The sequence below is a fragment of the Papaver somniferum genome, unplaced genomic scaffold (genome assembly GCF_003573695.1).
Source record: "Papaver somniferum cultivar HN1 unplaced genomic scaffold, ASM357369v1 unplaced-scaffold_117, whole genome shotgun sequence".
Taxonomy (NCBI): domain Eukaryota; kingdom Viridiplantae; phylum Streptophyta; class Magnoliopsida; order Ranunculales; family Papaveraceae; genus Papaver; species Papaver somniferum.
Genome location: NW_020620714.1, coordinates 6,805,741 through 6,821,597, shown reverse-complemented (window position 1 = coordinate 6,821,597; position 15,857 = coordinate 6,805,741). Strand labels below are relative to the sequence as shown.

The following is a 15,857-nucleotide window of genomic DNA, read 5'->3' as shown; positions in this document are numbered from 1 at the left end:
AATCGGATTTTAAAAATTTGCATATTAGAAATTACTTTCCGACTAAACCATATATTATTTATATATCTGTGATTGATAAATTGAGTAGTAATCATAAAAATTGAAATTACAGAGAGAACTTATTGCTAGGAATTATGTTTCAAAAAAATAAAATAGAACCAGTGGAATCTGATGGAAATCAAGAACATGAAGAAACAGTTGGACTATTTCTTAAAAAATATATCCAAGCGAACTTTCGAGTTTCCCAGTTGAAATTTTCTAATTTCCTAGCCGAACCTTATAGTTACCTAACTGAGCTTTTTGTAAATGTATGTTTTGGTTTTATTTTAGGTTTGTTTAGGAGCATGGTGGTCTCGACATTGCCGAACATAACTCTGTTAAACACAAAATGTCAATTCGGCTAAATGTTCTTAAGTTTTCCAAGATGAACCTAGTCCACACTGTTATAGCATTGCTCGGTCGAACTCACAAATATTGCTATTTCAAGTATTTTGTCAAATTTAGTTGATCAAAACTATATCTTGATTTCTAGTTTACCATGTAGTCATGTCTCCGATTAGGATAGAAGTTTGTAGTTGAGCATCGGACTTCACGACGTTCACCTATTTATGAAGAAGATCTACTGAATACTTTGGAAGAACTTCGTCGACAAAAGGTGTGTGAAGACTGAATCATTTATTCACCCAGATATTCACTATTCTATATACTAAATGAGATTAAGTCATATGGTTATGTAGATTTTAAATCGTTACACATTAGAAATTCCAATCCGAGTTTATCTCGTAATTTATTTCTCGAAATATGAGTTAAGCTTAATGTCATTAGAACAATTTATTGTTCAAGAAGATCAATTGAAGATAACCAGGAATGTTTCGATTTGATTCTATTCAATCATGTGAAACAACATTAAAACATTTTACATAATTTGTGTAAGATTATCATTTAATATTAACTTGGGATGTTTCGTGTTAATTAAGTGATCAATTGAGAATTACTTGGAACAAGTGGTATGTGTAAGATTATCTAAGTCGTTTTTCGAGGATGTTTCACATTGATTATCGAGAGTTATTTAGAACTACTGAATTCTGGATACATGACAGTATGCATACCTAGTACACATACTGGAGATACTAGTTTGGGTCCGGAAATTCACTATACGTACCTAGTACACGTACTGGCGTAACTGTGATAGGTCCGGAGCTATAGTATGAGTACTCAGTACACGTACTGGCGAAACTAGATTGTGTCTGAAACTTTAGTAAGCATACTCGGTAGACGTATTGGACAAGTTCTAAGATCGTCAATGACAACTTGGTACACATACTTAGTATGCAATCCAAAACTTCTGTACTCGTGAACGTAAGGGAAGTATGCGTACTAGAACCCATACTCGGTATGCATACCTTAGCAATATGTCTCACGAACTGGAAGTAGTTCACATACCTTGTACACGTACTTGTTAGAGAACTTCTCGGTCGAACTCGCAAGCGTTTATATCTCAAGCTTGTTTTTCAATGTTAGTGATAAAAACTATAAGTCTTGATTTCTAGTCTATTAATAGTGATGTCTCAGACTAGGATAGATTGTGTAGTTGAGCATTAAACTTCATGGCATTCATCAATTGAAGACGAAGAACTACTAAGGAAATCTTGTGGAACTTCATCAACAAAAGGTATATGGAGATTGAAACTCATCTGTCACTTGGAAAGTCTATTTCTACTCAATCTCCTATATTGAGACAAAAGTCGTATTACTATATAGTATTCGATTATACACATTTGAGATTTCGAGATGAGTTTAACTCGCTTACATATTTCTCGAAATATGTGTTGGTAAGCTTTCGCTTCAACCAGGTTCATCTTATATTCTTGACGAAAGTCAAAAGATAATCATGTGAAAATTGTCGAGTAACATCTTACATGGTTTTTGTGATACAATCATTTGGTGTAGACTTGGAATGTTTCGTTATGATTATTTCAATAACTTGAAAATGGCTTTGATGCTAATAATGTGTGAAAACGACTATTGTCATCCTCTAAGAAAGTTTTAATGATTTAAATAGAGTTTAGAACAACTGGATTTGAATATAGTATGCGTACTTTCATATATGTAATCCATGTCCGAGAACCATAGTATGCATACCCGTATGCGTACCTGTTGGTTTGTGAAAGTCCGGGTACCGAAGTACACATACCGGTACGCGTGCTTGCGTAAGGTATAGGTCCAGAAATTTCTGTTGGAGTTTGGAAGTGATTAAGGTATGCGTACCCATTCGCATACTGGCGAACCAAAACTCAGTCCGGTCAGTAAGGTATGCGTACCGGATTGCAAACCTAAGTGAATATTGTTCTAAAATCGGTTTTTTGATGAACTAATAAATTTATATAATAAGGAATGAAATCTTTGCAAACCATGGCTATAATGTTCATGAATTGGAATCAAACTGATTTTGCTTCAATTGTGTTCTTGTATACTTCTATGATAATATAGCAATTGAACAACGCTATAACTAGTTTTATTTGAGTCATTTGAATTAGATGTAGTTAAGATGAATAAGGTTGATATGAAATTGTTCATATAGCTAACTTTGGTTAACTACCGTTGAGCCAACCTAGTGTACACGTTTAGGTACGGTTACTGAAAGCTAATGAAGGTACATTCCATTTGTGTATAACAAGCTATGTTCGATCTAACGGTTGAAAGATATTAGCTTGAGTTGAATCAGGTTTTCATCTAACGGTGAATATTGAATGCTTGGTTACCAACGTAACTTAGATTGCAAACCATGATTTGAAAATTATATAAGGGAGAACTCTAAAAACTAGGAAACCTAATCCCCACACCTCATGTGTGATACTAGTTGCATAAGCAAGAGCCGATTCTCCTTTAACCTTAGGTTTTTTCACGAAACCTTGTAGGTTAACGACTTGAAAACTTCATTGGGATTGTGAACCCAGACCCAACTATTTTCTCTGTAGTTGCGCGTGTTTTAATATTTCCCTGTTCTATCGTGATTGAGTATTATCTTCTCTAAGATTTTCTCGAGAGTGATCTCCGATAGGCAAGATAAAAAGTATTCACAAAAATCTTCGTCTCATCGTTTGTGATTCTACAATATCTTGTTTGGCTTCTGTATGCTTAAGATTATCGTGAGGTCATTGATAATACAAGGATGTTCTTCGGGAATATAAGTCTGGTTTATCAATTGGTTCATATGCACCTTGATTTATCAAAAGACGGGACAAAACTCATAAGTATTTTTGGGGAAGACAAATTTATCTATTCTAATAGACTTTTTCTATGTGAGACAGATTTGTTTATCAAGACTTCGACTTTGGGTCGTACCAACTCTTAGTTGTGGGTGATATCATCTAAGGGAATCAAGTGCTTAGTATATTGCTGGAAGCATAGACATAAGGAGCGCAACTGTACCTTGAATCGGTGTGAGATTGATTAGGATTCAACTACAGTCTAGTCTTAAGTTAATTAGTAGTAGGCTAGTGTCTGTAGCGGCTTAATACAGTATGGTTTTCAAAACTGGACTAGGTCCCGGGGTTTTTCTGTATTTACGGTTTCCTCGTTAACAAAAATTTTATTTTCTGTGTTATTTCTTTTCTGCATTATATTTTGTTATATAATTCAAATGTCACAGGTTGTGCGTTGAATCGATTAAATGGTAAATCCAACCTTTGGTTGTTGATTGAAATTGATTGATCCTTGAACATTGGTCTTTGGTACCGTTCAAGTGATTTCTCTTATATTCAATCTGGCTCGCAAATTCATATTTGTTTGATTGCAGGTTGAATTGAGAAATTAGGATATTAACTCATTGATATACTTTTCTCTAGATTGAGTTTCAGTGTCTAATTGATTCTCTTGAAAGTATATTGGATTTTGTCTATTCATACTGCCGAACGAAATATTAGGTGTGGTTGTTAGACCCCCGATTTTTCAATTGGTGTCAGAGCAGGAAAATACATTTAAGACCTTATAAGTCTGTGTTTGTAAGCAATCTGAATATGGACATAAATTCTATCTCCATAAGCGTACCATCAGTCTTCGATGGCTCTAACTACTCATGGTGGAAAATTGCTATGCGTGCTTTTCTTCAATATCGTGATTTTCAAACATGGGTACGTGTTGTGAATGGCTATGATCATCCGGTTAATACAGAAGGTGATGTATCTACACCCAAGGACATTGGTAGATATAGTCCAGAAGAAATCCTTGCTGCAACGCAAAATTCTGACATTTTAAATACTATCATACATGCCATTACCCTAGATCTTCATCACAATGTAACTACATGAACTAAGTCTAAAGAAGCCTGGGATATCTTAGAAACTGTATTCGAAGGGAATACCTATGACTATCCCATATGTGTTCAAAAGTTATCTCTATTATATATCGGTATGAAAATATTGATGAAAGATAGAATGAAATTTTGACAACAAAAGTTAAGCCTATTGTGCCTTTATGAAAATATTGATGGAAGATAGGATGATCTTTTGTTTACAAATATTGACTCTATTATATGTCATTTTGCAAATATTGATGAAAAATAGAATGAATCTTTGTTTATTCCGCAGTATTGGTCTTTCCCTAATCCACATCATGTGTATGTACTGTGTTGCTCCGTAAGTTTTCTTATGTCGAGCATGACCAATTGAACTGATCATTTTCTTTGTGTTTAATTCAATTGATTCATTGGATATACCTTCATGTTTCATGTGATTTGATTATGTCCAAAGAAATCCTTTTTTTCTTGTAAAAGTAAGGTCGATCTTGTTGTTCTTTCGGGAATGAAATTTTAAGGGAGAGAGTTCTTTATAAACTTGTGCTTAATTGCCAAATATTTGTGGGGAATGCGGTTTTGGAATATTCTAGGAGTTTTCTTCTATCTTTTTAAACTCCTTGATGAATGCATGTAGCTTCGGTTATATGATTGCATATAAACAAGTTGGTATGTTATTATCTTTTGGTCATGAAGTATCTCTATGGAAATTTCATTAGGATCCCACTAGTTTTAGTACCTTTGCCAATTTATATTGACAAAAAGAAGGAGAATTAATGTGTAGTTCACACTACAAATACATATGGTTTACAGATCATTATGTAAAGGGGAGTGGTTTTCATGTGAGATTAAGTAGTGACTAAGGGGGAGTGATACATATCACCATAGTATTATTGTAAGAGTTGTGGTACAGTTGAACTTTGATGTTATATAATTATACTATTACACTGTATAACAATGATTGAGAGCAACTATTTTCTCATTGTTATTGCTACGGATCTTCAACAACTATGATGCTGAATTGAATATCTATGGAATCATGGAGTACTTGGAAGTGACGAAGATTTCGAGTAATGTGGAAGAACCAATGAGATCAAGCATTTGGATAAACTACAAAGTATTATTTATTTTGTAATCCATATGTATTAATAGTTTTGTCACTAAAATTGACAAAGAGGGAGATTGTTAGAGCACTTCTCGGCCGAACTCCACTACATCATTTTCTTGGATTTGTAACTGATATTCGTAACAGCCAACTAGCAGTTACGAATTCGTAACAGGAAATTGCTGTTACAAACTAGTTGTAACAGCTTGAAGCTGTTACCAATCTTGTCAGATTTTGTAACTCCTTGAGTTGTTACGAATTCGTAACTGGATATGATTCCACGCGTGCCATCCATGGTCATAGATTCATTTTTTTCCACCCAAGCAATGGATAACTAGGGATATTTCATCCCTTGGTCACAGTTGCACATGAGCTTAGCTGAGATGGTCACTTGGTCATATAGAATCATACACATGACTCGAACCGCACTTCATCTCTTTTCACTCGAATCACTTCTCTCTTTCCACTTTCCTCATCTCTGCAGAAGCAAAGTTTGGGATTCAGTTTAAGGATTTCGATCTGAAGCTGAAGATAAAATATAAGTGATTTGTGTTTCGATTTTTGTTTGAATCCGTTATTTTCTCATCTCTTTCCACTTTCTTCATCTCTACAGAAGCGAATTCAGGGTTTCAGCCTGGAAGTGAAATTTGGGTTTCAGTTTGATGGTTTGAGGGTTTCGATCCGAAACTGAAGATGTAAGTGCTTAAAGATTTCAATTTGTGTTTCGTTTTTGATTTCGATCTGTTCTTTTCGATTAAGGTTTCATTAAGGTGTTGATGAGTTAATTAGATTTTCAACTTTATATGAGAGCGTTTAGGGTTTCAATTTTATCTGAGATTTTCGATTCGGTTTTCGATTTATATGTGATTTTCGATTTGGGTTTCGTTCGTCTTTCGATATATATGTAACATACAGATGATTAATTCGATATAGTTGCTTGTTCTTCTATTTAGTATTCTTTTCTTCATATTTTAATTTGGCGCATTCCAGGAAGTATTATGTTAGTTTTGTTGGTTCCTAGAGTATCGTACATGTATTATGTTGTTACTACTTTTCAAGGAAATCCTTAGCAACATTTAGCCTGAAATTGATGAGATTATTTGGGAATGTAATGATTTAATTGAAATCAAGAATGACTGGCTAGGGTTTGGATTTTAATTGGAGTTTAATGATTTAATTTGATGGCGTTATTGCAGAAAAGAATTGGTGTTTGTTGTGGGTGATATTGAGATTGGATACGGTGTTGGAGCTATTGGTAGTTGATGTGAGACTGCAGGGAGCTTGAGTTTGCTGTGACCGTGTGGTTGAGCCGTGAAGAAGATGATGTAACTGCATGTTAAGGTGATTGCAACGATGGTTAGAATGGTTTTGTGCAGCAGTTGGTGTCATCAAGTTGCAACAGATGATATGAATCCATGACAGGGAGTGTTGGGTTTGAGCTGAGAGTTTGGTTTGTTTTGAGTCTGTTTTGTGCAAGCCGAAGCAAATATGATGGTCAAGAATTTTCAATCAAGGTGTATAATGGAAATAGGTTTAAGAGTTTTCATATCATCATCTTTAAGTGTGAATGAAGTATCATTTTTTTATTTTTTTTTTGTTGTATATTTATCCATGAGTAGCAAATATAGTTACTTCTGTTTGGATGGTAGTTTACCAAATATGTTTGCTTTCAAGAGTTATTGATAATGTGATTGTTTGGATTTACAGATGCCAAACGTTTAATTGGTAGGAGATTCAGTGACACCACTGTCCAACGTGATATAAAGTACTGGCCATTCGAGGTTCTCTCTGATCTAGCTGCCGAGGAAATTTCATCCACAGTCTTGATTCAGATGCGTGAGATTGCTGAGGCATACCTTGGTTCTACTGTTAAGAACGCAGTTGTTAGAGTCCCTTCCTACTTCAACGATTCTACTGCTGCAACTGACTGGGGTTGGGGAGTAGTGGTTAATGTGGTGAGAAAACCTTCATCATCCTCGAGCACTCTGCCAACATCTTCTTCACGCGGTAGTGATTACATTGTGGATACGTTGCTCCATTGTTCTCCTGGGATCAAGTGAAAATGGGACTCACTCCAAGCCATCCCCATCTCGTCCTGGGGAGAGGGGTGAAATTCACATGGTGAGTTGAAGCTCATGTTAAGCAAAAAAATTTACTAAGGGTCAGTTCACTGATCTTGTCAGCTGGGCAAATTTGAATAACATAATGGTTCTCATTACATGAATGGGAAAATCTGGCAGTGCAGGAGTTGGGAACTAGGTTTCCTCAATGTCTTCCAAAGCTCAACCATGTGAAGGTATATTTAATTTCTTAAGTTACATATATATTTTATGTTTAGTGAAAAAGCGGGGGTCAACACCATCCAATATTTCGCTTAGCAATCTGTATGGATTAATTCCGATATACTTTCTAGAGAATCAACTAGACAGTCAGACTCAATATAGATAAAAGTATCTCAAGGAGTTATTATCTCTCTCTTGATTTGATTTACTCGAGCTAATAGAAATCAGCGAGTCTTTAATCAAATACAAGGAATAACTTGGATGGTACCAAAGACCAATATCCAAGTGTGAATCAATATAAATCAACAACCAAAAGGTCGAATATTCTAATTGATTGAACTTCAAAGCACAACCTGTATTATTTCAATTATAAAAATAAACAATATAATTCGGAAATAGAAATAACACAGACACCAGAATTTTGTTAACGAAGAAACTGCAAATGCAGAAAAACCTCAGGACCTAGTACAGATTGAACACAGACTGTATTAAGCCGCTACAGACACTAGCCTACTCCAAACTAACTTCGGACTGGACTTTAGTTGAAACCAAACCAATCTCACACTGAACCAAGTTATAGTTGCGCTCCCTACGTCTCTGATCCCAGCAGGATACTACGCACTTGATTCCCTTAGCTGATCTCACCCACAACTAAGAGTTGCTACGACCCAAAGTCGAAGAATTGAAATAAACCAATGTGTCTCACACAGAAAAGTATATTGAAAGGATCAATCTATCTCCCACAGATAAACCCTAAGATTTTTGTTCCGTCCTTTGATAAATCAAGGTGAACAAGAACCAATTGATAATCCGGTCTTATATTCCCGAAGAACAACCTGGAGTTATCAATCACCTCATAACAATCTTAATTGTATGGTGGCGAAACAATATGTTGCGGAATCACAAACAATGAGACGAAGATGTTTGTGATTACTTTTTATATCTTGCCTATCGGAGATATCAATCTCAAGCCAATCAATCTGATTGTACTCGTACGATAGAAGGTGCAAGATCAACTCACACAACTACGATAAAAGTAGTATCGGTCTGGATTCACAATCCCAATGAAGTCTTTAAGTCGTTAACCTGGTTTTAGAAGAAGAAAACCAAAGGTTAAAGGAGAATCGACTCTAGCAAACAAACTAGTATCACACGTAAGGTGTGGGGATTAGTTTTGCACATATGCTATAGTTTCCCTTATATAGTCTTTCAAATCAGGGTTTGCAATCAATGTCAGCTTAGTAACAAAGCATTCAATATTCACCGTTAGATGAAAACCTGATTAGATTCAAGCTAATATCTTTCAACTGTTAGATCGAAAACTTAGCTTGTTACACACAAATGAAATGCGCGTTTCTAAGTTTATGTAACCATACCCAAACGTATGTGTTAGTTGGTTCAACAATAGTCAACCAGATGGTTAGCCATATGATTACTTCCATATCAACCATATTCTTCTTCACCATAGCTAGTTCAAATGACTCATATGAACTAGTTAGAGAGTTGTTCAGTTGCAATAAAATCTTATGTTACTACACAAGACACAATTGAAACAAAGATGATTTGATTCACTTGAATCGGTTATGAACTTTATAGCCACGGTTTGCAAACTGCATTCCTTAGTATTTATGTATAAGTTCAAAACAATCATCCTTAGATATAACTACACTCAAATTCGCGGACTGGGTTCGCGGACTTAAGTTCCCGGAAGGAGTTCACAAACTCCAGCAGATATTCTCGAAACGAGAACTTCCGCCAGTTCGCGGACAGAGTTCACGGACTGAGTACACACCACTATTCCGGTTTCTCTTGATCAACAAAGTTCGACAAACTTTGGTTCAAGGAATAAGGACTTGTACATATATGTGTTTCCACAACAATGCTTATGTCCACCATTGGTTATATAATCTAAACTCTCATTTCAATCATTGAAACATTCTTAGAGGATGTTATACAGTTGTTACACCATTTGTCGTCAAAGAAATTTTCAAAGTGATTGAAACATATCTTGACTTTCGTCGCTAGGTAAAGATAAACTTGGTTGAAGTGAAAGCTTACCAACACATATTTCGAGATATAGATAGGCGAGATATACTCGGCTCGAAATACCAAATGTGTATAATCAAAGTCTATATAGAAAAACGACTTTTGTCTCAAGGTAGGAGATAGAGTAGATAGACTTTTGAGTGATAGATAAGTTCAAGTCTCCATATACCTTTTTGTTAATGAAGTTTCACCGGTTTTCCTTGAGTAGTTCTTCGTCTTGTATGATGAATCTCCATGGAGTTCTTGAGCTCAACTACACTTTCTATCCTAGTCCGAGACTTAGCTATAATAGTCCAGAAATCAATACTTATAGTTTTGATCACTAACATTGACAAACATGCTTGAGATAGCAACGCATGCGAGTTAGACCGAGCAATGCTCTAAACTTTTAATAGTATATTTTATCATCTCACAACATGGTTATCCTTAAAAATGCACAGAATCCAGGCGACACTTTATTGTTTGCCTAGCTAAACTCTTCTTTGTATCTATCATGTATTCAAGTATCTAAAATGGTGTTCAAAATTTGTACTTACTTCACTGGGGCGCATATGAGGATTTGTTATTTTTGTTTATCTGGTCCATTCCATCAATGTATTGGCACTCAAACCAAACAAGCTTTTTGTTTCTTGTGTACTTTCAACTTTTTTCACCTTCTTGTAGGACATGGCCATTGAGGACCAAGAATTTGTTGATGTGATGACTCAAATTGAGGAACTTGAGAAAAATTACATGATGATCCAGTACATAAGCTCAATGGTCAAGATATGCCTGAAATTCAGGGTGGAGAGGTGGCCATTACAAACTTGCATTCATGTAATCAGTCTTGAGTATGTTCTCCAGCTTCAATACAATACGAGAATGGTGGGACATCAAGAGGCCCAGGTAAAGTTTGCGTTGTTCGTGCTCTGAGTATATTAGCGTTTAAAAAAAAGGTCTTTCTAAGAGTTAACAAAAACAAAACAGCTGAAGAACTAAAGACACGTTATATGGTTAAGAAAATGATCTGTCATTTGTATACTTAACGGCACAGTTTATGCGGTAGATAAAATGTTCAATTAGTTACTGTACACTCTCATCTGTTTGTCTAAATTGTGTCACCTTATCTCTTCAGGTTCAAGTTCTGTGGAAGCTAATGCAATTCTGAGATGCGTCTACCAGTAGCAGCAACTGTGAACTATTCTGATAATACAGGAGCTAGGAATCTGTATAGCATTTCGGTGAAATGTATAAAAAGTTGGCTTAATAAATTACCATCTGCTTGTGTTGGTGATATGGTTATGGATGGTGTCTACATGTACTTAGAAGGTATAATAATATCTCGCTTCTTATTTTTAGGTTGTTTTGTTTTGTTTTGTTTGGTTTTGTTCTTGAAATGCATTTTTTTTTTTTGAAAATCTTTTTAATCTTTGTATGTTAAAATCTTCAGTATGGGGATTTATGTAAATATTTTCATCCAAAGCCAAATCTTCAACACCCTAGCATTACAGGAGTTATGGGTATGTTAGCTTCGACTTTGAAGGGTTAGTCTTATATTACTGGTTTAAATCATGATGCATAACTAGTTCTCTTCCCTTCTTCTTGTGAGAGCTAAAACCTTGCAAAAGATTCAATTGTCACTCTTAGTAGCCTCTTATGATGTACTCAGCTTAAACTGTGCCTATTGAATGAAATGCCAACCCTGGTAGTAACTTACTTGTGGATCCGACCTTCAAGTTTAGGTTAATATAGCCGTAATGTTGTTCTTTATGACATCTAGTTTGATGAATTTGCATTCTCTCCATATATTATGTAGCTTCTCCTCGTTGAACCTTTTTATAAGCTCTTCCATATACCCTTCAATACCTATAGGCTATGGGTTGTAGATTTTTTAAATTGAAAATTGGAGTTGTTTGACTAGTTTCGGCCTTCAGGGTTAGCTGAGGCATCTAGTTTGCAGATTAAATTATTAACAACCAATGATGATCCTACATTCTCTAACCTAATAAGAGAGAAATTTTTCAGTACCAATTCCTTGAGCATGCTTCACTATGCAGTTTGTTTGTTTCATTTAATCCTAATCTCCACCACTTTCAGTAACAAGTTTTGCTGAGACAACCAGCCACCAATTATTGCTTCCGGGAATCAAATTGCAGGAAGAGGAGCCTCCGTTCCAAGTAAGTTTGCGTCCCAAGTTAGGGTAGTAACCTCAATTACCATGTCCAGATATTTCAAACACCTCTAGTTATTCATTTGGTTTGGTTGATCAGTCGCCTATGTTAGCCACAATTATGCAACACAAGAATATAACTTTGATCCTAATTGACAATTCCTTGAGGGAACACATCCCATGAGATGCAATCTGAATAGAATCTTTATTGTCACTTTTAACACGTTTCCCTCCTTAGATTGATTGTTCGTATTTTCATATGCATTGGATTTGATTAGAGATGGCATGAGAGTTTCATTGGGTAACTTACCTCCATCACTTAGGCCACCTCCTGAAGGAGGATATCCTACAATTCCATACGCTGACTGGGGATAAGTCATGAATCACAATTCACAATTACAAAAGCACAGAGAAGCAAACATGCGGATTTTTTCAATTTATTGTTGTCTGAGTGGTTCTGTTTATCTCATACTTGTGACATGTTTGGTGGTCATGTACTATTTCTTGTTGTTTTTACCAAGTTGTTTTTCCTGTGTTTCAGGGGTTTGCTGAGCTTGAATATGCAAATGCTGCGTTTACATGGGAGCAGTAGATGATAATACTCCAGTTGTCACTTCAAGTAAGTCACTCTGTAGGACTTTGTCTAGCAGTTTCCAGAGAAAGAATGTAGAAGAGTGTTTAGGTACTTGTCAGAATTTGATACTCAACCGAATTTTTTTGGTACTTAGAAGAACTTGTATTTTTTCTTGATAAGAACTGAATGAATGCTGGTATGAACTAAATGGATGATGATATGAATTGATTGAATAAATTATTATTGAATATGGATGGACTGAATGTATGAAGGTTATTTGGAATGTCGGATGATTTCCGGCAATAAATGAACTGTCAGTCAATAATGACCGGTCAAAATTGGTCAACATTGACCAATCTTGACCAGGTCAATGTTGACTGGCAGTAATTTTTTGTTGTTACAAAAAATATCATAACGGAAAAGGACTGTTTCAACCTGAACGTAGTAACGACCCTTACCTGTTACAACTTTCAGTTACAAAACATTCGTAACTGCTGGCCTCTGTTATGAAATTCCACGTAGTAACAGCTGTTGCATGTTACAACCTTTGTTACAACCCAAAATTCGTAACAGCAGGGCCGTTACAAAAATTTGTCATGCCATGTTTTGAAACAGAACCTGGCTGTTACAACCCTGTTTTGTAACATGTAGAATCTGTTTCTAATCGGCCAAAATGGTGTAGTGCTCGCAAGCGTTGTTATCTCAAACTTGTTTGTCAATGTTAGTGATCAAAACTATAAGTCTTGATTTCTAGTCTAATTATAGTGATGTCTCGGACTAAGATAGATTGTGTAGTTGAGCATCAGATTTCACGGTGTTCATCAATTGAAGACGAAGAACTACTAAGGAGGGCTTGTGGAACTTCATAAACAAAAGGAATGTGGAGACTGAAACTCATATATTACTTGGAAAGTATATTTCTACTCTATATCCAATATGGAGACAAAATTCGTATTACTATATAGTATTCGATTATACACGTTTGAGATTTCGATCTGAGTTTAACTCGCTTACATATTTCTGGAAATATGTGTTGGTAAGCTTTCTCTTAAACCAAGTTCATCTTATATTGTTGATGAAAGTCAAATGATGATCATCTGAAAATTACCGAGTAACATCTTACATGGATTGTGTGATACAATGATTTGGTGTAGACTTGGAATGTTTCGTTATGATTATTTCAATAACTTGAAAATTTCTTTGATGCTAATAGTGTGCGAAAACGGCTATTGTCATCCTATAAGAAAGTTTCAATGATTGAAATAGAGTTTATAACAATTGGATTTGAACATAGTTTACGTACTTAAATATATGTAATCCATTATGGGAACCATAGTATACATACCCGTATGCGTACCTGTTGGTTTGTGAAAGTCCGGGTACCTAAGTACACATACCGGTACGCGTACTTTCCTAAGGTATAGGTCCGGAAATTTGTGCTGGAGCTTGGAAGTGATTAAGGTATGCGTACCCGTTTGCATAGTGGCAAACCCAAACTCAGTCCGGTCACTAAGGTATGCATACCCGTTTGCATACCTAAGTGAATCTTATTCTAAAACGGTTTGTTCATGAACTAATACATTTATATAATAAGGAATGCAATCTTTTCAAACCGTGTCTATAATATTCATGAATTGATTCAAGTGAATCAAACCGATTTTTCTTAAATTTTTCTTGAATTCTTGTATGAGAATATAGTAATTGAACAACTCTAAAACTAGTTTCATTTGAGTCATTTGAACTAGTTGTGGTTAAGATGAATAAGGTTGGTATGAAAGTATTCATATAGATAACTTTGGTTAACTACCGTTGAGCCAACCTAGTGTACACGTTTAAGTACGGTCACTCAAACCTAAATGAAGGTACATTTCATTTATGTATAACAAGCTAAGTTCGATCTAACGATTGAAAGATATTAGCTTGAGTTGAATAAGGTTTTCATCTAACGGTGAACATCGAATGCTTGGTAAACAAGGTAACTTAGATTGCAAACCCTGATTTAAAACTATATAAGGGAGAACTATATAGAGTTCAAATGTGATTGAGCTCACACCAGTTTTGGTGTGAAGGTAGAAGATGGCTTTACATTAGTCAATTTAAAGAAGCATAAGAACCAATACTGTAACGATACATTCATTTTAGCAACACAAGCGCGACAAGTTTTCTATTCTCGAGAGCCAAATACATCTAACTGGTATGTGATGGTGAAACTGATAGACACATTTTTGTGTCTAATTTGTCCTCAATGTCCGTATTGTTGGAACTCTATTTTTGTACTAGTATTGTGTTTTTATGTATTTTTAGGAAATAAACATTTTTGGAAAATTCGGCTCGAAAAGTTGATTTTGGCACCCGGAGAACAAGTGTTATTCGGACTCTCGCTTTTGGATAAGGGGTAACCTAATTACTAAGGGGCACCCTCAGGTCACCCCAAAGCAGCTGTTATTCGCACCCCTAATCTGGATAGGGGCTACCAGTTTCTTCCCAATTTGAAACGATTTCGGCGGGAATATTGCATGCAGACGTTGCAGATTTTGGAGTTGAATTCTCGGGCTGTTTTAACGAGATTCAATCGCTGTAAATGATTGGGCTGGACTTGTATTGATCAAACAAAGTTAGTTTGGGCAGTTTAACTAACCAAAATGGGTTGGATAATCTGTTGGAGGAAGACAGCGTCAACAGCAGGAGCGTGAACATATTTCGAAGATATGGTGATTAATTAGCATAAGATATCATAAGATTTGCTTCTATCATATCTTAACAAAGTTTGGAAAGTTATTAAAAACCAAATATCTGCTATTAACGCGAAATCAGAGGGACGAGGCCGTGAAGAATAATAGAAAATATTCGGGATTAAACCAAGAGATTTTTGGGCCTGTCGAGTATAAAAAGTCCTGTGGGAGTTCAGAGAAGCTTTATCAAGAGTTTGGGGAAGGTTTGGGACGCAGAGGAGCGAAGAAGAAGGATTAGCACCAATTCCCACCTGCTGCTGCTGCTGCCATTAGAGGACCTTGAAGAACACGAAGAACAGACTGCACAGAGCGGTCTTATTTTCCGCAGCATCCACAGCAGCAGCGGAGTGTCGTTACTTTACTGCAGTTCCCTGGTATCGTTCTTCTCTGGACGCTTATAGGGGGTCGTAGTTTCACTGTTTTATATTTTTCACTCTTTTAATCATATTTTGAGCATCAAGTATGTATTTTGAGAACATGATTATTATGAGTAGCTAAACCCCAACACTGGGATGATGGAGGAAGCCGTTCTTTACGCATACAATAATTATATTTAATTCTTTTTTGACTACTTGCACTTTTTATAATTTGTTTTATGATTTTTTTAATTGGTTGTGATATCGTATGATGATGTATGCTTGGTCTTAGTGCTTTTGATGCGTCATACTAGTGATA

At 35.7% G+C, this 15,857-nt stretch overlaps 1 long non-coding RNA gene across 1 annotated transcript; it reads left to right on the top strand.

The window, feature by feature from the left end:
• The first annotated feature begins 5,859 nt into the window (after window positions 1–5,859).
• On the top strand, window positions 5,860–7,259 carry LOC113329491. The gene is made up of 3 exons (XR_003349913.1): window positions 5,860–6,094; window positions 6,596–6,913; window positions 7,107–7,259. It is a non-coding gene; the product is annotated as an uncharacterized LOC113329491 (long non-coding RNA).
• The last annotated feature ends 8,598 nt before the right edge of the window (window positions 7,260–15,857 follow it).